The following is a 10,245-nucleotide window of genomic DNA, read 5'->3' as shown; positions in this document are numbered from 1 at the left end:
AGCAAAGGTGCGACGAGTCCAACTGGAGTATTTTCAACATTAGAGACACGATGACGTCCAAATAGAAGCGTCTTCCGGTGCAGATGATTTATCAGCCAGTGTGACCGACAATCACCGAATACCCACATATACATACACATATACATATACGGTGAGAAATTAGACCTAAAACCAGCAAGGTCCTTTATAATTAAACATGAACTTCTTCTAAATGATCAGCAGTGAAGAGGGGTTTTCAGCCCCAGACTCTTCATATTTGTGCTGATGGGCTTCAATGTGAAGCCACACAAATTTCAAGACTCAAGCAAATAATTATTATACATCTAAAACCTAATCAATGTAATTAAGTCCACATCAGATTCAATGAAACTAAATAATGAGGTCAGAGGGGAGAGAAACGGTCATCACACACAATCAGACCAGCTGGCAAACCATTTCTTTGATGTAAAAATTGTACATATGGTGTTTTTTTTATTTGTCTTTTTTTTTTTAACAAAAGATAACTCACTAGTGGTTTTTGAGATTTCAGGATCATCCATCTCTGCAAAATGTTGAAGCGAAATACATTCCAACAGAACAACTCTGGTGTTATTTCAGGTCTGGCTTCATCATGTGACCTGAACACTGAACACAATGCATCAAAAATGAATAAATAAATCCCAGCTCACTATGTTGTAGAAGCTATTCAGATAATCGGGTAAGCAGGTACACCAGTCGAATCTAAACTCAACACAAGAAGAAGAATCTACTCGTGATCCGGGTGACCAAGGTTGGCGCAGTATTTGGCAAGCTGCAGGCGAGGCTGCGGTGTCTGACCGGGCTGCATTTGAGTCTTATTTCGCTGAAATGGACTGACGGAGCAGAGCATTTCACTTTGTGTGCGTCTTCCACGACTTTCCGAGGATTCATCCAAGCCATCATCCTCTCTTATCCCATAAAAGTTAATTCACTAGTGGTTTTTCAGATTTCAGGATCATCCATCTCTGCGTTCCCTAAACTTCACCTGTCCCTCTCTTAGTAGAAGGTCAAGGCACATTTCCTACCGTGTGTGGAGTTTTTGGTATGTGTGTGTGTGTGTGTGTGTGTGTGTGTGTGTGTGTGTGTGTGTTTAACACTGAGAAATGGATGAAGTGCTCATGATGGGTCTTTATATACCTCTAGGATGCCAGTGTCACAGGGAATTGGATAAGGAGAAAAGACTGTAGTCATCGCAGTGACTCACAAATCCATGTTTGTACTGCTGCTTTTCCCTGCTGACAAGTCACCAAGAGACTGCCTGTATGTGGATTTCTGCTGTCTGGGCCTGGACCGGGAAGAGCCGCTCCGAGGATGTCACTTAACACACGTCTGACACGGGAAAACGGATGCAGAGGGTTTGTGCCAAGCAGCTGGCAGACGACCCCCCCCCCTCTTTTTTGGATGAGACGGTCAATATCTCGGTAAATTCAAGCCTTCAACAACTTTTGCACGGTCCATTTTTTTTAAATCTTGTCGTGGTTATAAATCGGTGTATTTTTATTCGACTGTGCCATTCCCTATTTTGTCATTGCAAAAACTGATAAAAATACAAATGATGTCTGATTTAGATTATTTCTTGTGAGCTTTAATCAGCTGTAATGTTGAAGAAGGTGTTTGCCTCACACAGCAAAAGAGGAAGACGGCCTTTGAAATATGAATAAAACAAAATGTGTTTGTGTGACATTTAAGCATTTTGTCACAACTTTTCCCGGTTAACGCAATTAATTTATCCCATTTACACACGAGTTCTATAATATGTAGGTGATGCTTTTCCTTTTCCTTTTGGTACATATTTGCATATAGTTATCTCATCATATGATGTCTTTTTCTTCTATGATATGATATATTGTTATTATTATTAATAATAATAATAACTCTTTATTTGTGAGGATATGTTTATTTATATTTGAAACTACATTTGAATTTTAAGGCATTTGCACATCACACAGACTGTGGCGTGGACTGACGACGTGAACAAGATCTTGGACAGAAACTGCTGTGCGGACTGCACAGTCACCACTTCTACTCACAATCTAAACCGTTTTCAAACGTCCCCTCAGTTCACTGTAACTTAAAACACAGGTTTCAGTGTCGTTCTCAGGGCTTACTATTAACCATTAACTGCTGGGGAGCGGTCCACACTTTACCACTCTCTTCATATATACATACGATCAGCTGATCCGTCTTCTATATGGTGGATCTTTAATCACAAGGACCGGGCAACTTTTCTTTGTTAATTGTCATCTCTAATCCCTTTGTTTCTGAAATGCCGGGGCAAATCAAAACGTGAGGTGTGGGAAGGGGGTGGCAACACATAATCTGACCAAACATGGTCAACAAAACTAGTACAGTACGGATGACATTCTTCACAGAGTCCGGCCCAGAGGATCAGAAATTCGAGACGTGGGAGGTAGCCTTATATGGGGATGGAGGAGGGGGTGGGGGGTGGGGTAGGTATCTGGTTATTGAAGCCGATTGGTCCACAATTTGAATTTCTCCCTCCAACGATGTCCAATCACAAAAGCTTCTGCCATGACAAGCCTGCTATTTTAATTTTACCCCCGGGTCCCTCTGGGTGTGTGTGTGTGTGTGTGTGTGTGTGTGTGCGCGCGTGTGTGTGTTCTTTGTCAGCTACATTTATGAGAACCAATTCGAGTTTAAAACCCATAAGAGTGAGGACGTTTCTGCAAAGCGGGGCCATTTTGTCCCATCCTCGCTTCGTCAAGGGTGTATTTTATAGGGTTAGGCTTGGTTTTAGGGTTCACATTAGGATTTGTACAATTTACAGCTTTTAGTAGCCATAGTGGCTCTTGGAGTGCTGACACACTCACTATCCATCTTCTGGAGATTAGGATTAGGTTAAGGGTGAAGGTTAGACCTGGAGGTCACATGCTTCAGTTTAGGGTTCAGGGCTATAGGAAATGAATGTAGTCAATGAGGACCATCACAGTTATGGGAAAAGAGACGTGTGTGTGTGTGTGTGTGTGCGCACTTGCATGCGTGTCTATTTTGAAAGGGAATGTGTTTGGTTTGTAGGTAAACCACTGCGGGCTATGTTTAGAGCCAGGATATATACCTGACATCCTACCAGGTTTGTTGGCTGGACAAAACTCCCGAGAGCCAATCGCCGCCACGCCGGGGGAGATGTCTCGCCCCGCGGATTCCTTCCATCACAACACTTGCATTGTTTACATAATAGATGCTGCAAGGCTTTTCGGTTATTCAACGAGGGGGGAATGAAAATATCGCCGCAGTATGAACAAAAGGACCCAGAGGAGGTGAGGCAACGGGATCGAGCCCACGCGTGCACGTGTGTGTGTGTGTGTGTGTATATATATGTGAGAACCTGTGACACTGTGATTTACTATAGTGTGAATATGTTCTTGGACGCTCCCTCTTTTTTTTTGCGTTTCTCTGGATCAGGGAAGTGTCTATCTTCTATGGCTGGGGTTCAGACATCCAGACTCTGTTGTCGGCAGCTTATGGAAAAACACCATCTTTGCCAGGCAGTGTGCCAGAGCTGCCTGTCTGCCCCCCCCCACACACACCCCACCCACACACACGCGTGCGTGCACGCACACACACACCCTCACACACCCTCCCACCCGTGTCACCGCGGCCCTCCAGGGTTGGGCTCTGCAGCAATTACATTTTGGGGAGATCATGTCAAGGGTGCAGCGTCATTAAAAACCATGAAAGCGTGGTTCCAGGTTTGGCTGCTCGGCTCGACTTGCTTTACTCAGCATTCTGCACAATGACCCCACATCCAGCTGCCCCCAGTGGAAACGGCACTTAACTTTTGATCTATTGTTTGTGTTCCTTTTCCTCTTTTTTTTTCATTCTATAAATACCTCTGGTGGTTGCGTCACCAAAGTATTTATTGGAAATGGTGAATTATAAGTGCCCTTCGAATCCCGCTCTTCTCTAATTTTGTCTTTCTTACTGCAATTTACCACTTTGCCTTTGTCTGTCATCTGCCACAAATGGAACATGTTTTCTGATTATATGATGTTGTGTGTCTGCACAACTTTTCAAGCAGATTTCAGAATTTATATCTATCCATCTATCTATCTATCTATCTATCTATCTATCTATCTATCTATCTATCTATCTATCTATCTATATATATATATATAAAATCCAGTGAGTCAGGGGAATTCTTTATGAGACAGTACAAAACTGTTTCATGCCATAAGCAATCATTAGCTGTCAGTAAAGCTACTTGGGACAGAACATACCATTTACTGCCTCGTCATGCACATCACGTGCACAAATCAATGACACCTTCATCACAAACGGACCCCCCCCCCCAATTGCAACGTCCGTGTGAAGGACTCATGTCCCCTCGAAAGAAAATGCCAGACGAAAGGGGTTATCTACCAAGCTACGGCGACAAGAGATGACAACGACAAAATAGAGACATACGTGGGTCTAACAGAGGGAACATTCAAAAAGAGGCTTAATGCATGCACGTGTAGCTTTAGAAACAACCATTTAAAGAATGTCACATCTTTAAGCCCTTATATTTGGTCATTGGGGCACAGAAACATTAATTATTCAACCACCTGGAAAGTCCTCTCAAAGAACAATACATATTCAACCAGTAGTAAAATGTGCAACCTATGTCTAACTGAACATATTTTATCATCTACAAATCAGAAACGTCCACACTGAATAACAGCGATGAATTGGCCAGCAGTTGCACACATAGATACAAGCACTTGTTTTGTAATTATACATAAATCATAACAATAGATAAATACCAACCCCCCCCCCCCGGACCGTTGGCGATCATGTGTTTTTGAATTTTTGAACGTCGCACGTCTCCCTTCCCCATTGGACGTTGTGCAGGTGATGTGCATGACGAGGCAGTAGATGGTTTGTTCTGTCTCGAGTAGCTTTACTGACAGCTGAGGATGCTTATGGCAGGAAACAGACTTGTACTGTCTCATAAACAATTTACTGACTCACTGGATTACATATATATATATATATGTGTGTGTGTGTGTATATATATATATATGTATATGTGTATGTATATGTGTATATATATATATATATAAAAGAATTTACTTGACTCACTGGATTTTATATATATATAAAAGAATTTATTTGACTCATTGGATTGTATATATATATATATATATATATATATATATATATATAATCTCTCTCTCACTGTTTTTTTTTTTTTTTTCTGAATGAAAGTCTTTCACACAGAAGACACACAACCCGGGAGCAGTTACAAGCCCCCGACACTGAGACGGCTAAAGTTCATCTCATTAAACCCTCTCTCTCCCCCCCTCTCCTTTTCTCTCTCTCTCTTTCGCTCTCTGGCACGGGAAGTGGAGCGATTAGGACTCCTGATGCAACCAGAGCAATAGTCTCTTCTAGAAAAAATTCAAATGTATCCAGACACACACACACACACACACACACATTAAAAAAAATGCACCCCTGAGTCCACGTTGACAAATTCTTTAACAAGCTGTGGTTAAAGGGAAGCTGGTTTTACTGTGACTCACCCCCCTCCACCCCCCCACACCCCCCTTCAAACAGTTTACTGGAAATAAAGGGGGAGGAGGAGGGAGGGGGCACTTTCAGAGAAGTCACGTGACGGGGCCGGGCAAACCACAGCACAGAGAGCTTTTGAGTGCAGTAGGCCAAGGTGGGGGGGGGGGGGCAGGGCATCCGCCCAGTGTGCAGATGGCTCTGATTTGAGTTACAGGAGATACGATCCTGGGAGTTGGCAATCAAGAATTCACAGCCGGTTAACCCTCACCGTGCCAGATGAAAATACAAACACACGCCTCGACAGGAAATGACTTCATTATCATGTTACAAGCAACCGCCATCTCCATCTGTGTGGGATGTCCAGGATGCTCTGCGACTACAATACTCTTAGGATTCCTCTTGACACCCCCCCCCCAAAAAAAAGCACACACACTAGCACAAAAAAAAAAGGCTGCTGGGACATTTTTCTCTGAGGTTTAATTGTGGGGGGGATGCTGATGTACATGACATCAGCGTCTGGAGTCATTAGAAAAGGCATGACTTCATTCTTCATGAACAGCCATGTTGAATGAGAAGGGGGGGGGTAAAATATAAGAAAACATAAGAAAGGGAGCGCTCTCTCCGCTGCTGAGCATCACGTGTGCCGGTGGCAGGAAGTTGGTTGGCATGTGAAGGCTGAGAGAAATACCATTGAGTTTAAGTCCAGCTGTCAGCATCTCGACACTCCTACATCCAAAACAGAGAGGAAGACAACGTCAGCGTCTCAGTCCAGCTCTACTGCCCCTGGTGGGGTGGGGTGATGTTTGCAGATCGAGAGGAGGGGGTTGGGGAGTCTGCATCAAGCCCTTAACGGCAAAAATTTAACCACTTCCTGTCTGAAATGCCCACAAGTCCTCCGGTCCGATTCCACTTGGGTCTGTTTCTGCCACAGTCTGTTAGACCAGTTGAATTCGCAGCTTTCTGTCAAGGCAGACAACAAGGTGCATTACAGATATGTCCAACCCCCATGCTCGTCACCACCTCGACCCGGTAAAACAGCAGAAGGCGATAAAAGGAGTGCGGCTTAAAGCCAAAGATAGAGGTGTCATGGGATCTGTTTTAAGCCATGGAAACAAACCCCGCGCAGAGTGTCCGAAATGATGATCGTTACAAAAAATAAATGAATAAAAAATAAACACAGAGGCATAAAGAAAAAAAGAAAAAAAAAAGCGTATGGCCATGGCTCCTTGATGATGTGAGCAACCTGCTACCAGATGCTGTCCAATCACGTGCATCCACAATACTGCCAGAGCAGATATCAACAGAGAGAGAGAGCGAGCGAGAGAGAGAGAGAACAACTCAAAGGAGGAGGGAAAGGGAGTATGTGAAAAAGTGAGTAAAGGATGGGAGGGATATCAAACAGAAAGTAAGAGAGAGAGAATACGAGAGCAAGATAGAGACAAAGCAGAGAGAGAGAGAGAGAGAGAGAGAGACAGAGCGAGAGCAAGTTGTACAATAAGGAGGCAGCAACACGCAGTGTCACTTTAACACTCCTTCCATCATATGGAAACCAGATAAACGGACGACGCTCCCTCCCTGTCACCTAAATGACTTGGTTTGCAAAGAACAAACAGGAACGAAGATTTAGCGGTCAGACAGAAAAAAATAAGCATCTCTCCCCTGCTGCGAGCATCTGTCCCGGTCTTGCCAGTTGTGTTGGGGCTCTGGTGAGGAGCACGACTTTATCAGAGGGGTCCGGTGATGTCAGAGCTCCCAACATGTGGTCTGAGAGCCCATGCTGTAGCCGGTGCCAAGCCATCCAGATGTCATTAGTAATTATGGACCTCACAGCACAGTAGAGATACTCCGTTCCCAGAGTTCACCGATGCCACGGCTTCCTTTTAAAACAACCACCGACATTTTATCTATTTGTTTTTGAATTTTTGCAAACCCGGGGTATCTGTTCTGTTATCTGGCTCAACATGGCAAATGGATGATCTTGTTTTGTTTAGCGCAACGTCTATCCATACGTTAAACCTTCTGTGTCAACCTTCCGCTGCCCCGTCCTCCGTCATCGGGGGGAAGGTCGCCGGGTGCAACACCTTCACATGCATGAGATTTTCTGTGCTTGTCCTGGGTGTCTTCCCCGCCTGCCACCTAATGACTGCTGGGATAGGCTCCAGCATCCCTGCGACCTGAGAGCAGGATAAGCGGTTTGGATAACGGATGGATGGATTATGAATCGTTCAACAAAACTGCTGGTTCAAGAGATCTGCTGTTATCATGGGATAGTCACTCGCATTCTGTGCTGGGAAGGTTACTTTTGAAATGTAATAGGTTACAGATTACTAGTTACCCTGTTAAAAATGTAATAAGTAATGTAACCGGTTTAATTACTTCAAAGTAATGTAACTTATGACATTTCATTATTTTTGATTACATTTCTAACAAATGTTTTAAAATGGGCAATAAAGCTGAAAAGTCCTAAAAACATAAATTTAAACCAGGTAGTGTAAACCTCACAAGACTCAACACTGATAACTGTCAAACTTTTATTAAAAGTTCTTCAAAGTTCTGACCTGCGTTGTCCGGAAATATGCCAAAAGAAAGCATTCCAGTATGGCGAAATGATGCAAAGCAACAGAATGAATGTTATATTCTACACATAAGCTTTTTACTCGAATGAGGTGTCCAGGTGGTGTGATGGTCTATTCTGTTGCCTACACAGGGATCGCCGGATCGAATCCCCGTGTTGCCTCCGGCTTGGTTGGGTGTCCCTACAGACACAAAGGCCATGACTGCGGGTGGGAAGCCGGATGTGGGTATGTGTCCTAGTCGCTGCACTAGCACCTCCTCTGGTCAGTCAGGGCGCCTGTTCAAGGGGGAACTGGGGGCAATAGTGTGATCCTCCCATGCACTACGTTACCCTGGAGAAACTCCTCACTGCCAGGTGAAAAGAAGTGGCTGGCGACTCCACATGTATCGGAGGAGGCATGTGGTAGTCTGCAGCCCTCCCCAGATCAGCAGAGGGGGTGGAGCAGCGACTGGGACGGCTCGGAAGAGTAAGGTAATTGGCCGATTACAATTGAGGAGAAAAAGGGAGAAAAAATTTCCAAAAAAAAAAATATTCGAATGTAATGATGGAATACCTATGCATGAATGAGAGGGAGGACAGTGGAATGGTGAGGATGCAACGAGTAAAGGTGACGAAGGTGTATGAGTTTAAATACTTGGGGTCAACTGTCCAAAGTAACAGGGAGTGCAGAACAGAGGTGAAGAAGAGTGTGCAGGCAGGATGGAGTGGGTGGAGAAGATTGTCAGGAGTGATTTGCAGCAGAAGGGTACCAGCAAGAGTTAAATAAAGGGAAGGTTTACAAGATGGTAGTGAGACCAGCTATGCTGTATGGTTTGAAGACAGTGGCACTGACAAAAAGACAGGAGGCGGAGCTGGAGGTGGCAGAGTTGACGATGTTAAGATTTTCACTGGGAGTGACAAAGAAGAACAGGGTTAGGAACGAGTATATTAGAGGGACAGCTCAGGTTGGACGTTTGGAGGCAAAATTTCAAGATCCTATATTGTTACATCTGTAAGTACAAGAGAGTAAAATTCTTATGTTTTGGCTCCTCAACACTGCAGCAACAATAGCAATAAAATAAAAAAGCAAGAGAGGCAATATTGCGATGGTTTGGACATGTGTGGAGGAGAGATTCTGGGTATATTGGGAGAAGGATGCTGAATATGGAGCTGCCAGGGAAGAGGAGAAGAGAAAGGCCAAAGAGGAGGTTTATGGATGTGGTGAGGGAGGACATGCAGGTGGCTGGTGTGACAGAGGAAGATGCAGAGGACAGGAAGAGATGAAACAGATGATCCGCTGTGGCAACCCCTAACGGGAGCAGCCAAAAGTAGTAGCAGTAGATATTCAAATATAACCTCTTTGTAATCACCCAAAGTTTGATTAGTAATTGTAATTTAATCACATATTTTGTCTCAGTAACTGTAATGAATTACAATGACATTTTGTAATTTAATTATGTAGCGCCATTACATTTAACTAGCTACTCCCCAACACTGCTCACTTTTAAAATAACCTTCTGTAAAACTATAACTATGAATAAAAAATGCCGCCGCTGTCGGGCTGACAAAATATCAAGTTTCTGATTATGGGGCGTCCGGGTGGCGTGGCGGTCTATTCCATTGTCTAACAACACGAAGATCGCCAGTTCGAAACCCCGTGTTACCTCTGACTTGATCAGGCGTCCCTACAGACACAGTTGGCCGTGTCTGCGGGTGGGAAGCCGGATGTGGGTATGTGTCCTGGTTGTTCACTAGCGCCTCCTCTGGGCGGTCGGGGCGCCTGTCCAGGGGGAGGGGGAACTGGGGGGAATAGCGTGATCCTCCCACGCGCTACGTCCCCCTGGTGAAACTCCTCACTGTCAGATGAAAAGAAGCGGCTGGCGACTCCACATGTATCGGAGGAGGCATGTGGTAGTCTGCAGCCCTCCCCGGATTGGCAGAGGGGTTGGAGCAGTGACCGGGATGGCTCGGAAGAGTGGGGTAATTGGCCAGATACAACTGGGGAGAAAAAAAAAAGGAGGGGGGGGGGATCCCAATTTTTTTTTTTAAAAAAGTTTCTAATTATAAGGCAAACTTAGGCAGTTATGGCATGACAAACATATCAGGTTAAATCATGGTAACTGAATCAGTAATTCCACCAACATCTTGCTGAAGATTTG

The 10,245-nt window shown here is 44.4% G+C and overlaps 1 pseudogene; it reads right to left on the bottom strand.

Annotated features, from left to right (window-relative positions):
* LOC130116880 (vacuole membrane protein 1-like) overlaps positions 1–10,245 on the bottom strand; it is a 118,329-nt pseudogene that overhangs the window by 43,804 nt on the left and 64,280 nt on the right.

Source organism: Lampris incognitus, chromosome 8, assembly GCF_029633865.1.
Source record: "Lampris incognitus isolate fLamInc1 chromosome 8, fLamInc1.hap2, whole genome shotgun sequence".
NCBI lineage: Eukaryota > Metazoa > Chordata > Actinopteri > Lampriformes > Lampridae > Lampris > Lampris incognitus.
This window is presented reverse-complemented; position numbering and strand designations above follow the sequence as displayed.